We start from the raw sequence: 18,303 nt of genomic DNA on the forward strand, positions 1-18,303 counted from the left end.
TGGAAGAACATTAGAAAGTATCATTCTGCCTACGGCACTTTCTGCTGCTATTTGCTGAAGCAATAATGAGAGGTGAAGGTATGCATTGATAACATTTACAATGCAGCGACATGGTTATCTATTGGAATGTCATGTAGATTTGCTATGGATATTGCTGTAGTATGCAATTGATGAGCATGCACACAGCTAGCGAGTTCTGAGTGTGCTGTGTCATAACAGTGGCAGATGCAGTTTACTAACCAGCTTCCCATGGCATTCTTTGTAACTATGAAGCCCATGAGATTTGGGTCATAAGATACAAAGAGTTGTGACATCTTTCAAAAAGAATCTGTTTTTTTCTTTGTAGTAAGCCATTGCTCTCTTGCAATCCAAGGTATAAAGTTGTTTTTCCCCTCGATAAGCATGTGGTCGAGAGTAGAACGTCGGAAAGACAATGGATTGATGTGGAACGGCGATACCACCTTAGGCAAGAATTTAGGATTATTCCAAAGTACAACTTTGTCATGGTAGAATAATAAATAGGGTGGATAGTGAATGAGGTCTTGAAGTTCACTGATATGGTGTGTCAATGTGATGGCCACCAAAAACAGCACTTTCCAGGTAAGTAATTTCAGAGGTATGGTTTCCAACAGCTCGAAAGAAGGTTTCATGAGGCTTTGGAGTACGGTATTAAGGTCCAACAGAATGGCTGAGAGCTTACGTGGGAGATTTATGTGAAGCAGTCCTTTCATAAATTGAGTGGGCGAGATGTTATTGAGATAATGTGGTCATGATAGGTGTGGAAAATCCCAAGGGAAAGACCTTCAGGGGATTTCCCGGAGACCTCTAAATTGGCTTTGAATACCTCAGCTGAAGTCTATGTTAAAAACTTTAAAAAAATGTGTAGTACCATGCAATCAGCTGATACCAGTTTAAGTTTCTCTTTTATTGATCTCATCAATTTGTACGCAAAGTAATAAACAGGTTATAGACACTGACCAAACTTGGAGAGCTCAGAGTGTCGCAGATGACTATCGCTAATTAACAAGAAAATGGAGGGGGGGGGGGTGGAGTAGATGAAACTCCGTTTACAGAAGAGAATGTATAGGAAGAGCTAGGAAAACTGAAAGTAGACAAAGCCATGGGCCTGATGAGGTTCATCCCCGGATACTGAGGGAGCTCAGAGATGTGCTGGCGAGTCTACTGCATGACCCGTTCAATAGATCCCTGGAAATGGGCGTGGTGCCGAGTGATTGGAGTAGAGCTGTGGTGGACCCGCTTCACAAGAGTGGGAGCAGAAAGGAGGCTGGAAACTACAGGTCGGATAGCCTCACCTCGTTGATGGGGAATGTAATGGAGATGCTGCTGAAGGAAAGAATAGTGAACTGTCAGAAGAATTGCTGGACCAGAGGCAGCATGGATTCACCAGAGGAAGGTCCTGTCAAACAAATCTGATTGACTTTTTTGATTGGGTGACTAAGGAATTGGATCGAAGAAGAGCGCTCGATGTAATCTACTTGGATTTCAGCAAAGCTTTTGATACGGTCCCGTATAGGATGTTTGTGAATAAAATGAGAAGCTTGGGAGTGAGCGCCAATGTGGTGGCCTGGATTACAAACTGGTTGACGGATAGAAGACAGCGTGATGGTAAATGGAACCTACCTAAATGGAAAGTGGTGTTAAGCAGAGTGCCGCAAGGATCAGTATTGGGACCGATCCTGTTCAATATCTTTGTGAGCGACACTGCAGAAGGGATAGAAGGTAAAATTTGCTCTTTTGAAGATATTAAGATCTGCAACAGAGAGGACATGCTGGAAGGAGTAGAGAGAATGAAATGTGATTTAAGGAAGCTTGAACAGTGGTCAAAGATATGGCAACTGGGATTCAATGCCAAGAAGTGCAGATTCATTTATCTGGGGTGTGGTAATCCAAAAGAGCTGTACATCTTAGGGGGTGAAGGGCTGTTGTGCACGGAGCAAGAAAGGGACTTTGGGGTGATAGTGTCTAGCAATCTGAAGATGACAAAGCAATGTAACAAGGCGATAGCTAAAGCAGAAGAATGCTGGGCTGCATAGAGAAAGGAATAACCGGTAAGAAAAAGAAAGTGTTATTTCCCTTGTACATGTCCTTGGTGAGGCCTCACCTGGAGTATTGTATTCAGTTCTGGAAACCATATCTCAAAAAAGACAGAGACAGGATGGAGACGGTCCAGAGAGAAGGGCAACAAAAATGGTGGGGGGATCTTCATCAAATGACTTATGAGGAGAGGTTAAAGGACCTAAATATGTATACCCTGGAGGAGAGGAGGTGCAGGGGAGATATAATGCAGACCTTCAGATACCTGAAAGGTTTTAATGATGCACAATCGACCAACTTTTTCCGTTGGAAAGAAATCAGTAGAACTAGGGGTCACATAATGAAACTCTAGGGAGGAAGACTCAGAACCAGCGTCAGGAAATATTTCTTCATGGAGAGGGTGGTGGATGCCTGGAGTGCCCTTCTGGAGGAGGTGGTGAAGACAAAAATGGTAAAAGATTTCAAAGGGGCATGGGATAAACACTGTGGATACCTATAGGCTAGAGGATGGAAATGAAGAAAAAAGTGCAAGGCGGTAACTTGCTGATTGTGGCGGTTACTACCCTTAACCAATAAGCCTTCATATTGTTGATGCAACTCCATTATTGCTCTCTGCTTTTACGGCAGGGAGAAAAGAGGAAAAGGGGAATTAGATTCAGACAGTAATCAATTGGATTTTACGGTCTGGGAAAACAAATAAGCATGGGGGGCAAACAAGCACGGGGTAACTTGCTGTTGTGTGGTTACTATCCTCAACCAACATGGCTAATACTTTGGATCCAACTCCAATATTGCTCTCTGCTTCAACAGCAAGAGATAACAAGGAATTGGACTCAGACAGCAACCAACAACAGCCCTGACTTGACAGTTTGGGAAACTAAGTAAGAGGGTGACTTGTATGGCACAGCAGATACTACCATAAGCTTGCTGGGCAGACTGGCTGGACTGTTTGGTCCTTTTCTGCCGTCATTTTCCATATTTCTTCTCTGGTTATCTTGGCATTAGCAGTTTCAAGCAGCCATCTTATCCTGATTCTACAATGCAGTCTCAGATCTTTAAAACAGCATAAATAACAGGAGAATCCAAGCCTGGATTTCAGAAATGTATGCCATAGGCTGCTATTGCACTAAGGGTCACTCGTACAGATGAGGTTACAAGGCCCAAGGAGGAGAGAGAATGCAAATAGGTCAGCAAGTTTTCTGCTTTACATGAGTGAGGATTGAGGTTATGGTGATGACACCAGGCGATGTAACGTTTCCAATTAAATGCATAGTTTTGTCTAGTGGAATGTTTCCTAGAGGCAAGCAGTATATTTTCTCTCTCAGAGGGCAGATAAAGATTTGCTAACTCTGCACATTCAACATCCATGCTGTTAAATGGAGGACGTTGGGTCCAGATGAAGGAGATGACCATTCTCTTGTGTGAGTAAGGTGGGCCCCTTAACCTAAGGGAACCAGTGGATGAGAGGACAGTTGTAATAGATACATATACCATGCTTGTCTGGGCCATGCAGGAGTGATCAGAATCATGCAAACTCTGTCTCTGAATTGTCCTGGTGATTAGCAGGAAGGACAGAAAAGCATACTCGAGGTCTGATGCCCAATCTACCAGAAATGCATCAAGTGACTCAGTGGGCTCCAACGGATCAAACAGAATTGATTTCGTTTCAATTCTCCTCTGAGGCAAATAGATCAATGCACAGTTGATCCCAGAATTGAAATAGCTTGTCAGCCATAGAATGTGTCAAGGACCATTTGTGAGGACTGAAGATTCTGCTTAACTGATCTGCCTTTGTGTTCACAAGGCCTGGAAGGTAAGTCACTTGTAACATGGCTTGATGGTCAAATACCCATTGCCTTATGTCCAGAGATTCCTGGTATAGTATCCAAGAGCCTTTGCCGCCCTGCTTGACATAGAACATGGCGACTTGTTTGTCCATTTGTATGAGAACACTTTTCCCTTGAAGAATGTGTGAAATCGCATGCAGCCCATTCTTTATAGCCTTCAATTCTAGGAGGTTGATTTGAAGATGATTCTCGGAACTTGACCATGTTTCCTGTGCTTGATTGGACAGGAAATTAGCTCCCCATCCTACCACTGACAAATCTATTATAATAATGATTTGATAGGGCCACAGTGAAAAAGGGGCTCCCCCTTGTATGTTGTTTGGGTGCAGCCACCACAAGTGATCTGCTTTCATTTTCGGAGAGATGGAGCCTGTATGCGAAAGCAGCTGTCTGTGTTGATCCCATTGGGATCTGAGGCCCCATTGCAGGCGCCGCATGTGTAATCATGTGTGAGGAACTACATGGATTGCAGATGCCATGTGTCCCATTGCGACCAGAAGCTGATGTGCCGTCGTTATTTCAGAAGACTACGTGCATGATAATGGAAATTTGCTTATCTGTCTTGTGGCAAGTATGCTCTGGCTCTGAGTGTCTAGATGTGCTCCAATGAAATGAAGAGACTGAGGGGATCAGATGTGATTTCTTGAAACCGGTGAGAAAACCTAGATCCAGGAGAAGCTCAATGGTTTTCTGCAGGGAATGATTAGCCTCTGCTTGCGTCAGACTTGTTAGACAGTCATCCAAGTATGGGAAAGCAAATGTTGCTTACCTGATGTAACAGGTGTTCTCACAGGACAGCAGGATGTTAGTCCTCACAAATGGGTGACATCGAGGATGGAGCCCACCACGGAAAACTTCTGTCAAAGTTTAATAGAACTTTGACTGGCCCCTACTGGGCATGCCCAGCAAGGCACTGACCCTGCAGCCAGCAGGGGTCTCCCTTCAGTCTGATTTTCAAAGCTACAGGCAGTGCCTAAAAAAGTAAAAACTAAAACGAACCCAACACCGCGGGGTGGCGGGCGGGTTTCGTGAGGACTAACATCCTGCTGTCCTGTGAGAACACCTGTTACATCAGGTAAGCAACATTTGCTTTCTCACAGGACAAGCAGGATGGTTGTCCTCACAAATGGGTGAGTACCGAGCTGAGGATGTCCTGGCTTGCACCAAATGCACCCAACGACGTGCAACAGGCACAACAACTGGGGTGGAATTTGGTAAAGGGCATCCGCACCTTACCGGGAAGGTGGAAGGGTGTTGGTACATCATGTTGGAAAAAGGTTACGCAAGACAGATTGGCCGAAGATGGAGTCCTGTCTTCCAGCTTTGTCCAAACAATAGTGGGCTGCAAAGGTATGGAGAGAACTCCAGGTTGCAGCCCTGCAGATGTCAGGAAGCGGCACCGATCGAAGGTGTGCCACTGAAGTCGCCATGGCCCTCACAGAGTGTGCTTTTACACGGTCTTGAAAAGGAATGCCAGCTTGCTGATAGCAAAAAGAAATGCAGTCCGCCAACCAGGAGGAAAGAGCCTGCTTACCCACAGGTTGTCCCAACTTGTTAGGATGGAAGGAGACAAACAATTGAGTGCCCTTCCTGTGAGCAACTGTACGGTCTAGATAAAACGCTAGAGCTCGTTTACAGTCTAGGGTATGCAGAGTCTGTTCCCCAGAGTTGGAATGGGGCCTGGGAAAAAAGATAGGTAGTATGATGGATTGATTGATATGAAATGCAGAAACTACCTTAGGTAAAAATTTAGGGTGAGTGCGGAGCACCGCCCTGTCTTGCAGGAGTTTAGTGTAAGGCGGATAGGTGACTAAGGCCTGTAACTCACTAACCCTGCGAGCTGAAGTGATAGCCAATAGGAATAATACTTTCCATGTGAGATACTTCAATTCACAGGAGTGCAGAGGTTCGAAAGGTGGTTTCATTAGACGACCAAGAACCAGATTAAGGTCCCAAGATGGGGCCGGAGGACATAAGGGTGGCTTCAGATGGAGCAAGCCTTTAAGAAAGCGTGTCACCAGGGGTTGTACTGAAATAGGGACACCTTCTATACCTTTATGGAAGGCGGCTACCGCACTGACATGCATCCTAATGGAAGAGGTCTTTAGACCGGATTCTGATAGGTGCCATAAATAGTCCAAGAACTTAGAGATTGGACAGGAAAGGGGATCAAGGGACTGAGAAGTGCACCATGATGTGTACCTTTTCCATTTATATGAATAGGATCTTCTGGTGGAAGGCTTTCGTGAAGCTATCAGGACACGAGAAACCGAATCCAAAAGGTTAAAAGGCTGAAGGACTAACCTTTCAACATCCATGCCGTCAGGGACAAGGCTTGGAGGTTGGGATGGAGGAGGCATCCGTCGTTTTGAGTGAGCAGATGCGGATCCGTTCCCAGAGGGATGTGCCTGCGGATGGAGAGATCCTGGAGTATGGGAAACCACACTTGGCGTGGCCAGTGGGGAGCTATCAGGATCATGGTTCCCCTGTCCTGGCGTAGCTTCACGAGAGTCCTCGACAGAAGAGGAAGTGGAGGGAATGCATAAAGCAGACCTGTCGTCCACTTGAGGGAGAAGGTATCCCTCGGCTGAGAGTGTTGGCTCCGAATGAGAGAGCAATAATTGTCCACTCTGTGGTTCTGAGGGGACGCAAAGAGGTCTATGCGGGGAAAACCCCACTTGTGAAACAGAGAGGTCACTACCAGAGGATCGAGTGACCACTCGTGTGGCTTGAAGACACGGCTCAGCTGGTCTGCCAATACATTGTCTACTCCCGGCAAGTAAGTGGCCCTGAGGTACATGGAATGGGAGAGGGCTTCTGCCCAAATCTGCGCAGCTTCCTGACACAGAAGGAAGGAGCCTGTGCCTCCCTGCTTGTTTATGTACCACAGGGCCACTTGGTTGTCTGTCTGGATTAAGATTATCTGATCTGATAGATGATCTTTGAAAGTTCTGAGCGCGTAGCAAATTGCTCGAAGTTCCAAGAAATTTATCTGGTATTCGGCTTCCTCTGGCGACCACAACCCTTGGGTTTGTAATCCGTCCACATGGGCCCCCCAACCGATGTGGGAAGCATCGGTGGTTAGGATTACCTGTGGATCTGGGAGGAGAAAGGGTAAGCCCTGAAGGAGATTGACTTGAGTCGTCCACCAGGTTAATGACAGGCGTAGCGCTTGTGTAACTGTGACGATGTAGGACAGAGGCTGGAAAGCTTGAAGCCATTGGTGTCGCAGAGTCCATTGCGTTACTCTCATGGCTAGTCGGGTCAAGGGAGTAACTTGAACCGAGGATGCCATGTGTCCTAGGAGGATGAGGAATTGGCGAGCTGTGGCAGTGTGTTGAGACTGGAGCTGGCGAGCTAGAGACATGAGAGTTTGGACTCGTTGAAGTGGAAGGTAGGCTTTTGCCTGTAAGGTGTCCAAGTCTGCTCCAATGAAGGATAAGGTCTGAGATGGGACCAAGCATGATTTCTCGTAATTGACAAGAAACCCTAAGGAGAGGTGAGTGTGAATTGTCAACTTTAGGGAGGATTGCGCAATTTGAGGGGTGGAGGCCCTGATTAGCCAATCGTCCAGATAGGGGTAGACGTGGACACCTTCCTTCCTGAGAAATGCTGCTACTACTACGAGACATTTGGTAAAGACTCGTGGAGCAGATGCCAGCCCGAAAGGTAGTACTCGGTATTGATAATGGTCGTGGCCTATCAGAAAACGCAGATACTTGCGATGAGATTGTGTTATCGCAATGTGGGTATAAGCGTCCTTGAGGTCGAGAGAGCACAGCCAATCCCCCTTTTGTAACAGAGGGAGCAAGGCGCCCAGGGTTACCATCTTGAACTTCTCTTTTTGCAGATACTTGTTGAGGGCCAGAATTGGACGTAACCCCCCTGATTTCTTTGGTATTAGGAAGTATCTGGAATAGAATCCTTTCCCTTGTTGACAAGGAGGGACGGGTTCTATAGCATTTGATTGTAGAAGAAGGGATACTTCTTGATGTAATTGAGTCAAATGGCTGGTTAGACTCCATGCCTGAAGGGGCGGGGAGTCTGGCGGAAGTGTTGTGAAGTTGAGGTGGTAACCCTGTGCGATAATTGCTAGCACCCAGTGATCTGAGGTAATCTGTTTCCAACGGGGTAAAAAGTGGTACAGCCGACCTCCCACAGGAATGTGTGGAAGAGGGAGTTGGCATGTGCTCAATACAGGGAAGTCAAAGGCCCGCCGCAGGCCCAGGAGGTGGGGCTACAGTAGGCCTTTGCTTTCTCGGCTGAGGCCTGTTAGAGGACCGTGCAGGACGAGCCCTAGTTGACGGAGGGTAGTAGCAGCGTGGTCGAAAGAACGACTTCTTAGAGTCCTTCTTTTGCGGTTGCTTGGAGGTCACCTCAGGTGGGACAGATGAGAGTTGTTTCAACGTCTCATGGTGGTCTTTTAACTCCGCCACAATCTGTTGAATTTGCTCTCCAAACAAATTGTCGCCTAAGCAGGGCAAATCAGCAAGACGATCTTGGACCTCTGGGCGAAGGTTGGATGACTTTAACCAAGCCCAACGTCTGGCTGAGATGGCTGTGGCTGAAACCTTCGTGGAAGCATCGAATATGTCGTAGGCAGTCCTAATCTCGTGCTTCCCTGCCTCAAATCCCTTGTGAAGAAGGGCATGAAGCTGCGGTTGGTATTGGTCCGGCAACGTGTCAGCATAGTCTTGCATCTGCTTAAGGATGGCTCTGTTGTATTGAGTCATGTAAAGTTGATATGAAGCTATGCGTGAAATCAACATAGCTCCATGATACACTTTCCGTCCCACACTATCCAGGAACTTGTTGTCCCTGGTAGGTGGGGTAGAAGAGTGCGGCTTAAGACGCTTGGCCTTCTTCTGTGCGGACTCAACCACAACAGAGCGATGATCCAGTTGAGGTTTTTGGAAACCTGGTGCTGACTGGACAAGGTATGTGGAGTCAGCTTTCTTGTTAACTGGTGACACCGATGAAGGAGATTCCCAGTTTTTCTTGAGCAGATCCAAAAACACCTGGTGTATAGGGATGGAAGCGATGATTTTTGGAGCATCCAGAAATTGAAGTAGTTCCATCATCTGGTGTCTGTCATCAGCCTCAGATTGTAGTTGAAAAGGTACAACTTCTGACATCTCTTTCACAAAATTAATGAAAGATAGATCCTCAGGAGGAGATCTTTTTCTACTCTCTGTAGGAGATGGTGGCGAAGGCAAATCTGTGTCAGAAGAGGTATCATCATCATCACCCCAGGTATCGTAGGGATCATGTGGGGCTTGTAGCCCTGATGGACCTGGCTGAGGCTCTGAAGGCATCGATGGAAACCGAGGTGGAATCGGTGCAGTAGGTGGAACCAGAAATGGCATCGATGGCTTCGGTGCTGCCGATGGAATCGGTGCCTGGCGCGGAATCGATGGAGCCGAAGGATAAATCGGTGGAGATATACCAGAAGGTACCGATGGAACTACCCCGGAAGGGGGAATTCGAAACGGTGTTTCTCCTGCCGATGAGAAACCAGTCGGAGACGGTGGTGTTGTCGATGGCACTGGAATCACCGATGGAAGGGCCGTCATGAGTGCCTCCATGCGGCTCAGTAGCGGTGCTAGCGCTTGTATCAATGGCTCGGTGGTCGGTTCTCTCCTCGGTGGCGAAGCCGGTGCCGGCATCGGTGCCGGGGGCGGCACTGGAACCGGTGCCGGAGACGGTGCCGATGGAGGTTGTAATTTCTTCATCGCTTTCTCGATGGCCTCCTGGACCAGCCGGTCCAGTTCTGCCCGGAGACCAGGGGTAACTATACCCGGCTCGACGGGAGAGGGAGGCTGAGGCAGGGCCGGAGGGACCACCGTAACCGGTGGGATCATGGCCCCCACACCCCGAGAGGGTGAGGGTTTCCTCGATGCCGGCGAACGAGACGTGGAGGGTGTCCGGTCTGTTCGCGGCTTCTTTGTCGGTGGCTCGGCTTGAGCAGAGGTCGATGGCTGTGGATCCTCGACAGGCCGAGACTTGTGCCGTCGATGGCGGTGCTTTTCCTTCCGATCCCCTCGCCCATCCGGGGAAGGGACGGGAGTCGACGGCCGAGAAGCGATCGATGGCGGACGGTCACCGGAGGGTTGACGATGATGGTACAACTTCGACAGTGCCGGTTCCGATGACGTCGATGCTATCGATGGCGTTGGGGTGGGTGCATGGAAGAGGAGCCCCATCTTCTCCATCCTGGCTTTGCGACCCTTGGGTGTCATTAAGGCACATTTGGTGCAAGTCAGGACATCATGCTCACTACCCAAACACATTACACAAACCCTGTGGGGGTCTGTGATGGACATAGTCCGGGTACAATCCGGACAACGACGGAACCCCGTTGCCATGGCTGGAAGCCAAAATTTAGGCTGGGGATCGGTAAGTGCCAACAGGCCTCGAGGGCCAAATTCGACGGCAGTCGATGGAAGAAGGCAAAAAACTTACCGGGTTCCTTAAGATGACTAAAAAATTTGTCGAAGGGAGACCCCTGAGGGGCAAATTTTCTTAGGAAATTAATTTCCAAATTCCTGTCAGGAATGTGGTTAGAGAGCTCCTTTCACCGCGTGGCAACTGCTGCGCGGAAAAAAGAAGACTGAAGGGAGACCCCTGCTGGCTGCAGGGTCAGTGCCTTGCTGGGCATGCCCAGTAGGGGCCAATCAAAGTTCTATTAAACTTTGACAGAAGTTTTCCGTGGTGGGCTCCATCCTCGATGTCACCCATTTGTGAGGACAACCATCCTGCTTGTCCTGTGAGAAAACTTGTATTCCTCGATGGCAAAAATGTGCCGCTACTACGACCAGGCATTTGGTGAAGATATGTGGCGCAATGGAGAGGCCAAATGGGAGAATCTTATACTGGTAATGGGCATCGTTCACCTGGAACTGGAGGTATTTCCAGAAAGATTTATGAATTGGAATGTGCGTATATGCATCCTGTAGATCTAGAGAGTACATCTAGTCACCCTGTCATATAAAAGGCAAGATCGTGCCAGGGATTTCATCTTAAAATTTTCTCTCCACAGATAGACATTTAGTTGTTGAAAATCCAAGATTAGGCAGAGACCTTCAGAATTTTTCGGGATAGAAAAGTATTGGGAATAAAATCTTATATCCATCTGAGGTGGATGGCCCATCTCTATGGCCCAATGAGAGAGAAACTTTTGTATCTCAGCCTGCATCTGCTGTTGGTTTGCATGGTCAGTGTACGCCGAAGTCAGATGCAGCAGATGATATCCCTAGCATACAATGGATAGCACCTCTTGATCTTTGGTGATGGTTTTCCAAGTGGATAGTTAGCCCTGAATCCTGCTTCCTGTACGTGAGGTTCTCCAGGATCGGATGTACTAAAAATGTTGAGTGGTTAGTTTCTGTGAACTAAAATCCCTAGGTCTTCCCCAAGCCGGCAGCTGTTGGCTCTGTGGCCTGATTATTTGCAATGGGAGAAACAGACAGTGTTGCAACAGCCAGTATGAATGACATGAGTAATATGGTCTCTTGAAGGTTTAGTATGGGCATCGAGGCATCATGGAATGTTCAGAGGACAACAGAACATTTTGTTCTTTCAGCTGGGACACTGTCTCCTATAGTTTTCACCGAAATGTTTGTCCCCTGAGCATGGGAGATCCACCAAAGTTTTGTGCATGTTGTCCTAGACAGAGCTTGCTCTTAGCCACACCATTCTTCTAGCTCCTATTGATGCAGCTGATGTTCTTATGATGGGATCAAAAGATTCGTAGATGGTACACAAAAGGTGATGAACCAATTCCTCAAGGTCAGACAGCAGAGGTGGAATGAAGGCATATCCTAAATCATCCTATAGAAATGGCTTTAAAACCTGTATGCAAGTGTGAATGTAGTGGATCATGTAAAATTCATGATGCACAATTTCGGACTGCCAACATGGTCCCTTGGAAGACTTTCTTTTCAAAAACACCAAGTAGTCTATGTTCTTTTTCCAGTGGGGAGGTGGAATGCAGCCTTGTTTTCTTTGCCTTTTTTTTTTTTAAGGTGGATTCAACCACCACCGATTGGTGTGGTAATTGGACCACCCCTTGACCAGGTGATTTTTGCATGTGGAATTTTAAGTCCAATTTCCTCGCTGTCAGCATCAGAGAGATAGGGGTCTCCCACATCTTCATCTGCATGCTACTGAGAAGCGAATAGGTGGATAAAACAATGGGCTCAGAAGGAACCTCCAAGATAAAGATGCTGAGGACATCAGCTCTTGGATAATCAGCTCTTGGGTAATCAGCTCTTGGGATGTGACTGCCCAAGGATTTGCCCATTTTCTTGACAAATTTTGAATATATCAAGTCCTCCAAAGGAGACTTATGATCTTGTGGAATCGGAGACAGATTCAATGGGATTCCGGTTGAGCTACCCAGGGACTCCCCTGGGGAATGTCCTGCTGATGAAGCCAGTGATGGAGATCATAGGCATGGTGAAGCGGGCATAGTCAGAAGAGTGAGCCTCAGTAAACATACAGACAGTTTTCTCAGTGGAAAATTTGTTCTGTTTGAAGACTCTTCTCTTAAGGAAAAAGGAAGCACCCCTCAATTCCAGTAGGGAGAGCCTAGGAGCTACTGGTGGCAGGAGTGTATTCAAGCCTGATGTAAGAATATATTCACAATGCTCGAGAGTTATTCCATTGAGGCCTGTGTTCATTGAGTAGGAGATGAAAGCTTTGTATCCTCTTCTGGGATTAGTATAGGCTTGCCCCCACAGAAGATAGTGAGACTATAGAACAGATGCGCTCGGGTCCCTCTAGCCCCCCCCCCCCCCCCCCCGAACTCTGGAAGGGCAGGGAAGAAATATTTTAATTAAATAAATAGCTGCAAGCCCTGTGCGACCAAATGACTGATTGGAAGTGGAGGGTAACGGAATGGTTGAGGTGGGTAAGCCATGCCTCTGTATGGTACTGGTAGAGACACTGAAAGAATGTCTAGTTCTGGTGCTGATGGAGAATGCCTTGAGGGTTGAGACAGTGTGGAGGACACAGCACAGTGTTTTCTTCAGCCTTGTGCACTGCAGAATGCGTCGAAGATGCAGGTGATGTCGGACAGTGCACCAGTGTGCTTGGGGAAAAGGTATGCGTTGAGGCTATCTTGTGCCTATGTGGTTTGTTGACATGCTTCGATGGGGCCGGTTCACTATGCTTCGAAGGCCCCTGAGCATTCAACGCAGTATGCTTTCTATGCTTCGGTGTCAGACACTGTTTGTGTCAGGTGTTTGCCATGTGCCAATTTCTCCAGTGCATGTGTCAACTTTTTCGATGCTCCGTGTTGTTGGTGTTTCCGGCATCAGTGTTTAGAGTGCATGATGAGGTCACTGGTGCTCTTATGCCTTTTTAGTGTTTGGGCGTCTTCTTCATCTTTTCTACATTTTGATGACTTTGGTTGTTGAGTGGGGGTCGTAGCTGAGGAAGCAACACTCGACTCACTTCCCAGTGAAGGCGAAGAGGAATGATTGCGACTTAAAGCTCTACGCAGCTCCTCTATCTTTCCCGCCCTTTTTCGTTGGGCCCTTGGTAACAGTTTGCCGCAGGCTGAATAGAAGGGCTGGTCATGATCAAGTCCCAAGCAGTGTTAGCACACATCGTGTGAGCTGGTAACAGACATCAGATGGCCACAGATATAGGCCTTGAATCCGCTTACCAGTTTCTTCCAGGGCATTTCTTTATGTGGCCTCTTATTCCTCTTTTCTTTTTTTTTTGGAAGCACTGAAAAGTGCTGTCTTGGAGGCTGCTGAGGCAGCAAATAAAGTTGCAGAGGAGAAACTGTTAATTTTTATTCCCCCCTGACAATTGTAGAGAGAAAGATAAAAACCATCCATGATCCAGCATGGACAAAATAAGACCGAGGAGACTACTGAATGCCCACATATGCTCAGTAGAGCAAAAAGCTCTACTAGCTATGAGAAAGCTCTGTACCACCTGATGGCGTCACTCAGAGATCATAGCTAATTCAGACTGCTTACCAACAGAATAAATATATTTCAAACAATAATACAGCAATTCTTCCATTCTGAGGGAAAGTAAGTGTGTATAAATATGCAGGGCCGCATATATCTAGTAGCTCTATAGAAATGTTAAGAAGTACTAGAGGTAGTTCAGGGAAGATCATATTGCATTTAAAGCTTTAAACCTATTAATACTCACCAGATCCATCCCTCTATTAACTGTTTAATCACAGCTCAGAGCCGATTTATACAGTGCCTTGTAAAAGTCTTCATACCCTTGTACATTTTTCACATTCTGCTATCTAAAATGCATTAAAGTAGGAGCGTGTTTCACTGATCTGCACAACATATTCTACACTTTCATCAAAAAAGAACAATTAGAGGTCCATATTCAAATGCATTTAGTCGGCTAACTCAGAAGTTAGCTGGCTAAATGAATATTTGGGCATTTATCTTATTAACTGGCTAGAATTTAGCTGGATAAGTTAGGGGCGTTCCAGGGGCATAACTGAAAGGAGTTGAGTTAACCAATTAAGTTAGCTGGCTAACTCCGATATTAAGAGATAGCCAGATGACTTAGCCGGCTAAGTCTGGTTGGGCTAAAGAGTTTTCCTAAAGTTAGGCAGCTATAGTCACCTGGCTAACTTTAAGATAGCCAACTATATTCAAATAGTGCAGTTTCACTATTGAATTTACCTCCAAAGTTATCAGGCTAACTTTTCTAGCTGGACTGTGTCTGAATATGGACTTCTTACTGTATAGAAATATTCCAAAAATAATTAAGAATAAAAAAAACAAGAAGTCTTGATTGCATAAGACTTCACACACCCTTTGTCAAAGCAAACCCAAACTAGCTCTGGTTCAAAAATTACATTAAAGGCTATAATACGTGAAATAGAGTCTATCTGTGTCCAATCACAATAGCTGAGCAGATTCGAATATTCCTGGATGAAGAATCAAGCTGTTTCTGTTGTATGAAGTGAATCTGAAGCAAAGGTAAGAATATACTGACCAAGGAGCTGCCAAAAGAACTCTGGGATAACTTTATTCAAATGGTAGAGACTGAGGAAAGGCTATAAAAAAAAAAAATGTCATTGTGTTTGAATATCCCTTTGGGTACTTTCAAGTCCATTATTGTAAAGTGGAAACAGTTTAATACCACCAAAACATTGCTGCACTCAGGCTGTCCCTCCAAAATCAGTAGCTGTGGATTAAGGAAAGATTGCATAAGATCACTATGAGATCTAAGATTACAAAGAAGTATTAAAGAGGACTGGCAGAAACTAAAGAAAATGTTGATCGTTCAACAATTTCAAAATTACGCTATAAAGATGGCCTGTATGGGAGGGTAGCAAGAAGGAAGACACCGATGAAGAAAAGCTATATGATGTGTCATATACCATTTGTAAAGAAACACTTAGGGGACACTGCATGCATGTGGGAGAAGGTTTTGTGGCTGATGAGACCAAAGTAGAACTTTTTGGCTTCACTGCTAAGCAATATGTGTGGTGTAAAACAAATACAGCACATCACTCTGCCACTCTTATCACCATCCCTACAAGAGATGGTGGTGGCAGCTTTATGTTGTGGGGATGCTTGGCAGCAGCAGGGACAAGGCGGCTTGTAAAGACTGAGGGAAAGATAGATGGGGTACAGGCATATCCTGAAGGAAAACCTGTTCCAGTCTACCATTGACCTGGACTGGGGAGAAGATTCATCTTTCAGCAGGATAATGATCATAAGCACAAAGCAAAAGCAACAATGGAGTGGCTCAACAAGAAGAAAGCAGAACTGCTTACCTGTAACAGGTGTTCTCCTAGGACATCAGGATGTTAGTCCTCACACAAGGGTGACATCATCGGATGGAGCCTGGCACGAAAAACTTATGTCAAAGTTTCTGGAACTTTGACTAGGCATACTGAGCATGCCCAACATGCCCTATACCATGCATTCACACGGGGTCCCTCTTCAGTCTCGTAACATAGAATTACAATAAAAATAAAATAAAAATTCCACGAGGTGGCAGGCGGGTTCATGAGGACTAACATCCTGCTGTCCTAGGAGAACACCTGTTACAGGTAAGCAACTCTGCTTTCTCCTAGGACAAGAGGATGGTAGTCCTCAGGCATGGGTGAATCCCTAGCTACAGGCTGATCCCCAACACAAAAGGGAGCAACAGGCACCAACCAGGTGCCAACAGGCACAACAATTACAGTGCTGTTGGTAACATAGGGGAAAACAGCCTGAACCCAAACAATGGCCCCTAAGCAGGGAGTTGGGTTCTACACCTTGAAGAGATTCCTGAGGACAGACTGGCTGAACCTATTTTCAGGTTGGCCATCCCTATCCAGACAGTAGAGGGAAGCAAATGTGTGAACAGAACTCCATGTCGCAGCCTTGCAGATCTCCTCCACAGGAACTGCTCACAAGTGGGCCATCAATGCTGCCATGGGCATAACAGAAGGAGATGCAATCTGCAAGGCAATTGGACAGTGTCTGTTTGGCAACAGCAACTCCCAACCTAATCCTATCAAAAGAAATGAAAAATTGAGTGGATTGTCTAAGGGCTTCTGTCCACTCCAGATAGAAGGCTAAGGCTCTCTTGCAGTCCAAACTATGCAGTGCTTGTTCGCCTTGGTGCGAATGGGGCCTGGGATAGAATGTTAGCAGGACAATTGACTGGTTAAGTTGGAAATCCATCACCACCTCAGGCAGGAACTTAGGGTGCATACTCAAGACCAACCTGTCATGAAAACACTTAGTGTAAAGTGGATAAATCACTCAGGCCTGGAGCTCACTGACCTTGCACACTGAAGTGATCGCCACCAAAAACAAGACCTTCCAGGTCAGGTACTTCAGGTCACAGGAACGTAGTGACTCAAAAGGAGCTTTCATCAGCTGAGTGAGCACCATGCTGAAGTCCAAAGACATAGCGGGAGGCTTCAAATGAAGCAGGGCCCGCATGAAAGTATAACTATAGGGTGTACAGAACTGGGCGTACCATCTACACCATGGTGGTATGTCCAATCGCACTCAGGTGAACTCTAATGGAGTTGGTTTTCAAGCCAGGCTCCGATAGGTGTAGAAGGTAATCAAGCAGTTTTTATGTGAGGCAGAATGGATCTAATGTCTTCTGCTTATACCACACAGAAAACCTCATCCACTTCAGTCCATAGGACTTTCTAATGGAAGGCTTTCTGGAAGCCACCAAGACTTGAGACCTATCCTCTGAGAGATCGAGCGGTTGCAGAGTTAACCTTTCAATATCCAGGCTGTGAGCAACAGAAACTAGAGGTTGGGATGCTGCAACCTGCCTCAATCTTGAGTTATGAGCTCTGGGGAAATCCCCAGACCAATTGGTTTCCAGATGGACAACTCCCGGAGGAGTGGAAACCAGACCTGTCTTGGCCAATGAGGGGCTATGAGAAACATAGTCCCTCTGTCCTCGCAAAGCTTCAAGAGAGTCTTCACCACTAAAGGAATCGGAGGATACACATACAGAAGACCCTTGCCCCAATGGCAGGCAAAGTCATCCGAGGTTGGTTTGCCATCTGTTCTGTACAGGGAGCAGAACTGAGTCACCTTTCTGTTGCAGGGGGCTGCGAACAGATGCACATCTGGGCTCCCCCAAAGGCAGACGATATGGTTCGCTACTCCCTGGTCCAGAGACCACTTGTGGGGTCTGAAGGCACGACTCAGTCTGTCCGCCATCACATTCTCTGTTCTTGCCAGATACATGACCCTGAGCACCATTCCATGGGACAGGTCCCAGAACTAGATCTGGACCACTCCTGACACAGGAGGCACGACCCCATGCCTCCCTGCTTTAGTGACATACCACATAGCTACCTGGTTGTCCGTTTGATCAGGACAACTTTGTTGGACAGCCGATCGCTAAAAGCCATAGCGCATACCTGATTGCCTCGAGCGCCAGGAATCTGATTTGACATTGTACTTCCTGGGCGGATCAGAGGCCCTGGGTGCACAGCCCCTCTATATGAGCTCCCCACCCCAAGGTGAATGCATCCATGGTAAGGACAATTTGGGAAGGTTGAACTGTGGAAGAATATTCCCCATTCCAAATTTGAGAGTACCCACCAATAGGAAAAATAGTCCCAGAGAGACGAGGGGTGATTCAGATATGATCCTGCTTCAAAATGCTTGCTTATGGATGGCCTCAATCTTATCATGCATATCCTTCAAGGATGCTCCTCCCTCCACGGTTACCCATATCATTCCGTATTCAATATAAACTGGGATTAATTGTTCATTCCTTAATTTTTAACCTACATTCACCTTGGGCAAACACAATTATGAAATTCTACTCCCCGGCAAGATCACTTCGCTCAGCAACCAAGTACCTCCTTGACATTCCGTCACCAAAACTGATACATGAGAAAGAGCTCTCTCAGCAGCAGGTCCAATAT

General features: G+C 46.6%; 1 protein-coding gene across 3 annotated transcripts in view; it reads right to left on the reverse strand.

Moving 5' to 3' along the window:
- ZDHHC16 (zinc finger DHHC-type containing 16) overlaps window positions 1-18,303 on the reverse strand; it is a 150,098-nt gene that overhangs the window by 65,062 nt on the left and 66,733 nt on the right. The gene's annotated exons all lie outside the window — the stretch shown is intronic.

The sequence above is a fragment of the Rhinatrema bivittatum genome, chromosome 7, assembly GCF_901001135.1.
Source record: "Rhinatrema bivittatum chromosome 7, aRhiBiv1.1, whole genome shotgun sequence".
Taxonomy (NCBI): Eukaryota; Metazoa; Chordata; class Amphibia; order Gymnophiona; family Rhinatrematidae; genus Rhinatrema; species Rhinatrema bivittatum.